Raw genomic sequence first — 11,225 nt, 5'->3', positions numbered from 1 at the left:
ACGATCGTTCTATGATGCAATCCGTAAAAGAGTGGTTGTCTAGATCCTTTATGATGAAGGATCTGGGTGCTGCTTCTTTTATCCTTGGAATTAAGATCTATCGAGATAGACCAAATAGGATGTTAGGATTATCACAATCCACTTAAATAGACAAGTTGTTAAGGCGCTTCTCAATGGAGAATTCTAAGAAAGGTTTTCTTCCTATGGAACATGACATTGTATTGTCAAAGAAGGATTGTCCTTTTAATGACAAAGAAAGAGACAACATGAAGAGGATCTCATATGCTTCGACTATAGGATCTATTATGTATGCCATGATATCTACTAGGCCAGATGTGGCCTATGCGCTTAGCATGATAGGCAGATTTCAGCAAAATCCCGGTGAGGAACATTGGAAAACTGTTAAGACTATTCTTAAGTACCTTAGAAGGACTAAAGAATATTTCTTAGTCTATGGTGGACAACCAGAGTTATCAGTTACTGGGTATACTGATGCTAGTTTCCAAACAGACCATGACGACTATAAGTCTCAGTCTGGATATGTTTTTATCCTCAATAGTGGAGCAGTGAGTTGGAATAGTTCCAAACAAGGTACAACTGCTGATTCCACCACCGAAGCCGAGTATATTGCTGCATCTGAAGCTGCCAAAGAAGATGTTGCTTTGTTAGAGTTCGTTAAGGAACTGGGTGTCGTTCCGAGTGCCAGTAGTGCAATACCTTTGTACTGTGACAACACTGGTGCTGTTGCGCAAGCAAAGGAAACCCAGAGCTATGAACATGAACAAGCATGTTCCCAGAAGATATTATCTGATCAAAGAAATAATTGAAAGAGGCGACATAAAATTAGAAAGAGTACCCACTGATGATAATTTGGCTGACCCTTTCACCAAACCTTTATGTGTAGCAAAACACAAGCACTTTGAGAGTTTAGGTGTTAAGCATGTTGGTAGATGGCTTTGAATCAGTGGGTGTTAAAGTTTTATATGTCTTAGAAACATTTTGTATTGAGACAATATTACTTGATCACATTCTATGAAAATTTTATTTTCTATCGGTTTTGTGCACTTATTGGAATAATTGTTTTAAATGTTTGTCTGTATTCTAAATATTTGTTCCCTTGAATTATGACGGTCGTTAATGGAGTGTGACATTAATGATATAGTATAATTCTAAAATAGCTCTAACCAATGATCATCAAGAATGAGATATTGATGATATGTTACAGGTTAGCATGGGGGTTGCATCGCATTCTTCGAGAATGTAGTTGTTCTCACAACTATGAGATATCAGATACTCGTGATGGACACATAGTATACTTTGGAGAGTATTGGTATACCCTACTATTAAATTGTTTTGTTAAGTGTCTACAGTTTATTAGTGCAGGAAGTATGTAATAGTCCTTGGATCTGAGGTCATTACATATTTTGTTTGTTGAGTGGTGTGCTTTGATCTTGTCCAACGCTTTGCCTCCCAAAGGATGATTGAGACACGTACCTGTGTTGGGTATATCATAAGATAAATGAAAATGGTAGTTGAGCCAAGAATGAAATTCATTTCTCGATTAGAATTTTGAGAAAACACTCAAATTCTCTATATTACTTGATCATTAAGTCATTGGCCAATGCAAAGATATATTCGATTAAAGTAATTGAATATGATCGAATGGGTCATTTAATAAATATGAGATAAAGTGATTGAGCTATTTGGATGACACATAGCAAATCTTAGGCTCAATCGGGTGGTTCGTGAATGAAAGGATATTACTATAAACATTATGTAAAGGCTTGTTTACCGAATTCACGTAAACGTCCTTCATATATCGAGCTACGCTGCCAACGCAGTCTAGGAGTTTTGTACAGACTTCGATTAGATCGTCGTCGATAATGAGGGTCTAAAGGGTCACACTATATGTGTATTTTGATCCGCTTAAGGGTACAAAGTTGGAACTGCGTATTATATCTAATGCTAGTCCAAGTGGGAGATTGAAAGGAAATGGGCAAGAATTAGATTAATATGGATTAATTAATAATAGTTGGGCTACAATTATATTAGTCCATAAGCCCAGCAATCGTGGAACCCTAGTGACTCTTCATCTATATAATGATTATTTATTCTCCATTGTGGGGCATGAGAAATAGCGTACAGTAGAGAGAAAATACGTAAAGCTTTGTAGAGAGAATTCCTAGCATTCTTCTACGTATCAATTGTACCGGCATAGTTCCTGCATCGGATTGGATTGCACGTGGACCTCGATAGTAGTGGATTCAACTTGCAGGATTCAATCGAAGAATAAAACAACACAACAAGTAAGATTTAATTCCGTTGTGTTTTACATGCTCAACTTGCAATATGATTATGAATCAAGATATGTTACTCTTGTATGCAATTTTCGATGCGCTCATTAGATGAATACAAGAAAACCCAACAGTGTCCTATTAACGGCCATGCACCCGGCGGGTGCGGTGGAGTTGTTGCGTTGTTGGTTGATTTGAAGTGAGAGTAAATGCAAATTGTTACTATTATTGCTACAAATAATAATGATAGCTTAATTAGTATTGCGAAATCCATTGTTGGGGATGAGCCAGATTATGATGATGGGATATTGGCAAATAATTGCTTGCTATTTATAGAGTACTACTTCATCTTCGAATAATTTTTTTATTGAAATTTTCTAGTAACTGACTTTGCATTTGTTGTACAATTTTAAATGACGTGTTCCATACATTATGGACAATTAGGGCTGTTATCCTAGTTAGGGACAGGGCCAATGGTCCCCAAACAATGTCAATTACCATATAAGTATTATTTATAAATTTATGAATCTATTATAAATTTATGAGTATGGAATTTTTACTCGTGAAGTAGTGTGGATGAATTTCAATTCAGCCTCGCCCACTCTATTGTTCGATTCGCCCATCTGGTGCATTAATTGCTGATTTTTGAATTTCATCTATTTTCCATTTGATAGTTTTTTTGTTTTCTTTATTTTTATTTATTGCAGATTTTCCATTTTTAATTTATTCTTTCACTTGTTTATTTTTATTGTTTTCATACATTTATGTAAAAAATTTATTAAGATCAGATCTTTGAAATCTGAGAATAAATGTATGTGTTGTTTATTATACTTTCAGCGGGAGAAAATAAATAATTATATATGATGCTTAGTTGTTAAGAAAGAATGTTATTAATCGTTTGATAGGTTCTTGACCTATCGAGCCTGAGCACCGCAGATTGAACGACAAATAGAAGAGAAATAAATCTAGCTAGTTCAGGTGCTAGGGGACGATTTCCACCAGAACCGAAAATGAGAATAAGTTAATATTTTATTTCTCGATGACTAGAAATGCTATATAATTCTACTCCCTTCGTTCCATAGTAGTGGAGTCATTTTGTCATTTTGGTACGTTCCATAGTAATGAAGTCATTTCCCTTTTTAATAAAAAAGTCAACGCATTTCTTCCCGCTTACTTTACTCTCTCTTCATCTCTCTGCCTTTTTCATTTCCTACTTTATTCTTCCTTTACTTAACTCACTTAATACATTTTTTCTTAAATCGTGTGCCGAAATGAAACGTCTCCACTACCACGGAACGGAGAAATTCTAAACCCTAAAATGTACTCCATCTTGCTAATCAAGCAAGATATATAAATAAAAAGTTTATAAAAGATACGGAAAATAAATAAATATAACTAACTAAAATAAACGATATGATAAATCAAATAAAATCAAAAAATGTATATTGAGGATGATCTTTGGCGAGATTTGCTAGATCAAAGACCCTATCATAGTTATTATAACAACACTACCATCGTGTTCCCGACAAGATCAGTTCTTTTGACGTTGATGTTTCTTTTAACGATAACCATCATATATCTCTACTTCCTAATGATCATCTTCTCTTTTTTATGAATAAATTAATCGAATATCATCAGAACTTATCGTTTACATCATACTCTCGGGCATACCCGAGAGGAAACATCAACGACTAGCCAACAAGGAGACTAAGAATACCAAAATAACATGGGCAAGCCCATGAAAGATACATAAGATCAACAAAATCGAAGCATACAAAGAGAGCACCATCTTGAGACATCCGCCACAACCCAGTGTTGGTGGGCCTCGTTAAAACCCTATGGGAATAAAAACCCATGGAAAACTTTCCAAAGAGAAAATGAATACCCTAATGAGTGATTCAAGACGTGCCAAAATTCCACTACCACCTGAAAAACAATCACCATCATCATCTATCTGGGGAGTGGAGAACAACTTGATCGTGGGAGAAACGTGAGTTCAAAGTACTATAGGTGGCTTCCTTGATCTGAAAGATCACCCTTGCAATAACCCAAGTCTTTCCATCGAAGATGACTGCGTTCCGCGTTTTCCAAATGTGTGTGGCTGCAGCCATAAGTGCAATCCTTTTTGCCATTTGCACTATAACTGAGCCCCTCGTCTGCCGACATGCCCATTTGATCACAATCTTGAGTCTTGATGGTCACTGATCTTCTTGAGATTCCAAGCCATTCCAGAATCTTGCCCCACACTGCCCACGTCTTGGAGCATTTAAAGAACAGATGGTCTGCTGATTCTTTGAGTACCCCCCGCCCCCCAAAGCTGGCAGGTAGGGTCCAACTCCTCCACAAAAAGCAGTTTGTCCCTAGTCGCAAGCTTCCCTCGGATAGTAATGATCATCTTCTACTCCTTTCTCATTATGCATCTCTCTCGGAGCCCGTATTGCTAATGACGCAGCTACTTCTGGTGACGAGGATACTGAAAATATACTACTGTTACTTGTAATTTGGCCCCTTCAAAGCCAAAATCTTGTATTGCCTCCGTACACTATGTACGTTACAAATTACTACCTTCGTCCACAAAAAATCACTACAAAATATCATTAAGGAAATTTTTAATGCAATTAAGGATGCTACTTTGTATTTCTAAATATGCCGCCGACGTTTCAAAAAACGTCCTTATTGTTGGTGTCCCAACTGAAATTAGAGGACGCAAATTAAAGCGTCCTAAAAAGCATAAATTAAGTTAATTTATCCTTAATTTATGAACACTTTCTTTTGCGTCCTAAATTCGTCATTTTTTAAATTTTCCAATGCAAGTAATTGCGCCACAATTTTTGTGTCATTAAAAGATTTTTTTTGTGGTGAATAGAATTTTACCATTCTGGGTAGTCCACCAAAATTAGACAAATTCTAAATATAGAAAATTTTAAACAAATACTAACCATACACATCATTGTAGCTGTGGACCCCCACAATCCACTAACACTACTTCACCACATTTTGTCTCTCTCTCTCTCAATTTACTAATTGCGCATTAAAATCGGTGTTATTTAATTATTATTTTTTTGTACAGAGGAAATATATTGAAACTGAAGATGGTTTACTTTGATAGTGTTAAATGCTAGTAGCATGGCGGAAAGGATCATCTAATTCTTTTCCTAATACTTTTTCTAATCCACCCCTCACAAACATAAAATATGATGGTGGGTCCATTACCATATATGTGAGGGGTAGATTAGGAAATGTATTAGGAAAAGAATTAGGTGATCCTTTCCGGTAACCGGGTCGGAACAAGTGCTAGCTTCAGCAGGTATGCAACACCAGCTGTGTCAAGATATTTTTGAAAATATAGCATATTTATTCTAATGAAAAAATAAAGATTCAAATTTTGATAAGCAAAATATGTTGGATTATTAAACTTTCTTGAAATGTGATTAATTATTTATCTATGCAACACCAGCTGTGTCAAGATATTTTTTAAAATATAGCATATTTATTCTAATGAAAAAATAAAGATTCAAATTTTGATAAGCAAAATATGTTGGATTATTAAACTTTCTTGAAATGTGATTAATTATTTATCTTTATCATACTCCAGGTGACTAGGAAATATATTTCACAATGCTGCAATGAAGAATCAGTTTGCAATCAAGGAAAAAGTTTTGATATCAGACTAAAGACCTTTGAGTTTTTCATTGTACTTTTTATTTTACAGTTTTCTTCTTATATTTCAAACTTCAAAGTCACTAGATGAATTAATATGCACGGACTACAAAAAGAACATTTTAAAATGCATGATGTAGGAATTCAATATCTAAATTTTTTTTCTGTTAACCTACAAAAAGAACTTTTTAAAATGCATTATGTAGGAATTCAATATCTAATTTTTTTTTCTAATTTTTTTTTTACAACGTTTAACACTTCACATTTAATGAGATAGATATTTAATTAGCGTAGTTATATGATGGCAAGCTTTGACAAACATATGGTCTAAACATAGTATCTGCACCCTGCACAAAATAAACGTTTTATGTACACACATAAAACGCACTCTATATCTGGAGAACTAGAACTAAAATTAAACATAGTCACTTAAAAAAAATGGATAACTTAGATCAGTGATAAACACAGATTTTGCATGTTTTAAAGGCCTAGATTTGGCTCGTTTTAAATGTCAATTATGCAAATTATGTTGTACATTTTGGTATTTTGACGTATTTGTTGATAAATGATAGAAAATGAACGAAAAAATGTGCAAAAAATCCAAGGTGCAGCAGCCTCTATTCGAGCCCATTCTGCCTGCGACTTTAAAGTTCAATCAGTGCCGACTACATACCATTCTCTTCTCCTTTGAAAGAGCTTCACATGGGTACTTTGAACATCTAAATCGGAGTTCTATGGAGAAATTTATAGTCATTTTACGAACGTTGCGCAGCACAGTCAAAAGCTGGCGAAAATTCAAGGAAAGAAATTATTGTCTTGTGATACCAAATCTCTCCTATTAATTATAGAACTCGAAATTACCATATTTCCCATTACTTGGACGACACTTTTTTTACCAATTTTAAATTTTTTCAAGCCTATATATACCTCATAACATAATTCATACTCCCTCCGTCCCACTTTAGGAGTCCCGGTTGAGTTCGGCACGAGTTTTAAGAAATATAAAAGAATGTTGGTGAAAAAATAGTGGAATGTGGGTCCTACTTTTATATATTAGTTTTATAATAAAATGTGAGTGGATAAAAGTGAGTGGAATGTGGGGCCTATTACTAATTATGGAATATTCCAACCGGAACTCCTAAAGTGGGACACCCAAAAGTAGTAAACCGGGACTCCTAAAGTGGGACGGAGGGAGTAATATTTATCTCAGAGCCTCCAATCCTCTCCCTCTCTATATTATTCTTCCACATATTATTCTTCCACCTTCCTTTAGAGTGGAACTCTACAGATCCAAGCAAGATAAGACTGGAGACTGCATAATTCAATCTTGGGTTTTGTTTTGTTTTACTTCATATCTAGTACTTTAATTGTTGTTTTCAGTAAACATCTTTTGTAGAATTTTTGGCAAAAATTCTATGATTATAAGTTATTTATTTAATTGATTTTCCTTGTTAGCTCTTGTAGTTATTTTAATTTCTCTTGTACTTATACGTTTGTTTGATTGACCATCTTATAAATGCATGTGGATTCTACTACAATAATAGGGAGATGAGTAGCTTAATTTGAAAGATGAGAGATTGACGTTTTTGCCAATATAATCAAGAGATTTGAGTCTTTGAATGAAGCAAATTTATCTTAGGAGCTTTTAGGAGTTGTTGCCTTAGTTTCATAAATGAGACTTCGTTTCTAGGTAGCAATCTACAAATTGTATGCTTCGGGAGAAAATATAGTTTTACATATATGATAGCTTAATAACTCTAGAGACTGTAATTCAAGAAAGTTGATTTGATATTAGCTATTGATTGTGGTTTCTAAAACTCTACATTCCTTAGCATGCTTTGTATTATTTGTTTTTATGTTTTCTGTTATTTATTTATTTATGTCTAGTTTATAAATCCAAATCCAAAAATCTCTTGTCTCTAGATGTATATGATGCTTAGTATATAATAGACAATTGCAATCTTATTACCTGTGTTCAATATTCCGATACTGACCTCTTTAGCTATACTAGATCTACCTTATATACTTGCAAGTATTTTTAGTGCTAATAAATAGTACATCAAGTTTTTGGCGCCGTTAGTTTTGAGTGTCTGTACATGTCCATTACTTACATATTTTTTCTATTTTGGTATTTGACGTGTTTTATGAAAATATGCAAAATAGAACAAAAAAGATAGCTAAAAGTCAAAAATGGAAATCTGGAGTATTCTAGCCAGCCAACGGTCCGTTGCACCATTGGCAGTGACCACTGGCCGCCATCGACCGCTGCCCCTGTAGCGGCCCGCTTCGAAAAATAGAGCTGAAAAGATGAACACACCCAACGACCGTTGAGATGTGCGTAGCGACCACTGATTTAGATCCAATAGCTACATAGTGATTGTCAGCGACCGCTAATCGAGATACAGAACCTACGCGATGATTTGTAGCGGCCCACTGTGAAACGCAGCGCACAAATTTGCTCTATTTTCTCTCCAAGACTTACCATACTATGCTGAAGATTTTACTATATTATGAGGCACGATTTTGAGGCTATAAGTATCCCATCAAGCTTCATCAAAGAAACATTTTGCTGCATAATTTTCAGAGCATAATATTTGAGAGTTCCTTGCATTGTGATCATTACTTAAAGAGTTTGAAGAGTGGATTCAAGAGAAGATCAAGACTACAAGATTTAACCTTTGGGTTCTATTGCGTTATGAAAGCTTTGTAGATAAACATAAAAGAAATTAAGGATGAACCGGAAGTTTTTCTCTGTATATTGAGTGTCAAATAATACATGTATATATACTACTCTAAAGAAGGATATGGAATCATAAAAGTGAAACCCTAGTCTAGCTAAAGAACTAATCTGCATTTTGACACAGGTTGAATCCTTATCCAATCCTACATATCCCGCTGGTAGCTGGGAAAACAACCTCGGCAGGACCACTTGATTTTATCTCGTGTTGTATGGTTCATGTGAAGATAGAGAAATGACACCAAGCTTATTTCTCAGCTTCGAGAAGAATTGATTCCCAAGAGGTTCTGTTTGGATATTGGCTATTTGATCAATTGAAGGGACGTGTCTGAGTTCAATCAACTTGGCCTGCACTTTATCTCGGACAAAATGTATGTCAAGCTCAATATGCTTGGTGCGAGCATGAAGCACCAGATTGCTAGCGAGAGAAATTGTGCTTATGTTATCAACCCACATAGTAGGAGTGTTCGAACCCTTAATCTGCAGCTCATCAAGTAACGACTTGATCCAGGAAATTTCAAACACACTCTTAAAGCCATAAATCTAGACTAAGTACATTAAAAGATGTAGAAGAGTGAAATATGATTGGGTCAACTTCTGGCGAGAGGAGGGAGCAAGCAACAAAGGCTGAAGAAGTCTTGAATTTGATTGAAGGAGAAAAACATGAAGCAGCTGGATTGGAGGAAACGATATAGCCCCCGATCAAGGGTTCCCTTGAGGATTGGGAGCTTTGTGACCTGATCCTTAACAAAACAGAATGTAGGATGGAATTCAAAAAAACACATCACTGTTAAAAGCAAATTTAGATACACTTAAAAGATCCTTAGTAATATGTGGAACGAGCAAGAGGTTATGGGGGAATAAGAAGCGAGAGCAAGATTCAGAACATGGGTAGAAATGAGAGTTACCAATATGAGAAATTGCAACACAATTACCATCATCAAGCTGAAGAGATTTACCTCCACCATACTCTGAACCACAACTAAGGTTGGCTAAGTCGTTGGAGACATGGTGCATTGCACCGGAGTCAAGATACCAAGACGATGATGAGGATCTAGCAAAGTAGCACTCTAATTGAACAGGAGTGGGGAGTATACCACGACCTTGAGCAATGTGGGCAGCAGGCTGCTGTTGGAGCGCCAAAAGAGGATGATTACGGAGAGGTTGGTGAGAAAGTTATCCAATTTTTTGATCGAAACGATACCAACAACGATCAACTGAGTGGCCAGGCTTTTGGCAAGCTGGCAGATCAGGCGGTTGCCAAAACGACCACCTTTGCCACGAAAACTACCACGACTGCCATCATTTGACCATGAGAGTAGTTCAATCTTGAAGAAGTGTCTCTGTTGCGCTGGGGAATGGGTTGAACCAAGTTAGCAGAAGGTTGAGATCCATCAATATTGATAGAGCTTTTCTTGATAGACTGCAAGCACGACTCAAAGCTGAGCAGGAGCAAGGCAACATCCGCTATTGTCCATTGATAAGCACTGGAAGAGATAATGACCATGACTGGATCATATTCTGAGCCAAGACCGAAGAGAATGTGGAGGATCTGGTCCTCTTCGAGAATGCGACAGCCAGAAGAGCCGAGAGTAGGACTTAAGCTTGCTGAGATAATCCTTCATAGGGAGTGAGTTCTTTTTGAAGGTTTGAAGAAGAAACTTATACTGCATAATCTTAGCCTTGCTTTGGCTAGCATAGTTAGCGGTGACGGCCTCCCAAATTTCCTTGCTGGAAGAAAGTCCAACTACAAGGACCATGGAGCTCTCAGTGAGAGAAGGCAAAAGCCAAGAAGACATGAGATGGTCTTGCCTGTATCAAGCAAGGAATGCTAGATTTGGTTGTACAGAAGAGGTAGGGGCATCAGGATTGAGCTGGGGAAGGATAGGGACTGAACCATCAAGAAAAGGCTCAAGACCATAGCCTTGGACAGTAGCCAAAACTTGTTGGTGGAGCCACATGAGAAAATTATCACCAGAAGAAAACTTGAGGGAGATGGGGTGGGAATGGGGAAAGAGAGGGGTGATTTGTAGATGATTTTGTGGCTGGGTAAAAGGGATGTCTGCCATTTTAAGAAAGAGACAAGACACAGAAGTAGGTCCTAGGATTTGACTGTTGTGATACCATGAAAGCTTTGTAGATAAACATAAAAGATATGAAGAATGGACCGGAAGTTTTTCTCTGTGATACCATGAAAGCTTTGTAGATAAACACCTCATAATGCTCTGAATTTTTAGGAGATAAAAATAGGGAAAGAAAATATTTTCTTCGTCTTCATTGTACATATTATACTGATGTTTTTATACACATTGAATGCACGTCATTATAACATTACATTAGAACGTGTCATATGCAAATGATTGGAATTGATCGTTTTAGTGACGGTTGTTATGTGCATCATTGCAAATTCAAAAATGTATTTCATTAAAATAAATTTATTTCATTATATATAGACTTCCCCGACATATGTCCTAATTTTTTTTTAGTCCTATACATTAAATTTGTAACCTTTTAGTCCAAAACAATATGTTTTG

The 11,225-nt window shown here is 36.1% G+C and overlaps 1 pseudogene; it reads left to right on the top strand.

Moving 5' to 3' along the window:
• Positions 1-173: 173 nt before the first annotated feature.
• On the top strand, positions 174-827 carry LOC125209611 (secreted RxLR effector protein 161 pseudogene; annotated as a pseudogene).
• Positions 828-11,225: the final 10,398 nt, after the last annotated feature.

The sequence above is a fragment of the Salvia hispanica genome, chromosome 3 (genome assembly GCF_029641045.1).
Source record: "Salvia hispanica isolate PSC_SH4W2 chromosome 3, Shi_PSC_v1, whole genome shotgun sequence".
Lineage (NCBI taxonomy): Eukaryota > Viridiplantae > Streptophyta > Magnoliopsida > Lamiales > Lamiaceae > Salvia > Salvia hispanica.
This window is presented reverse-complemented; position numbering and strand designations above follow the sequence as displayed.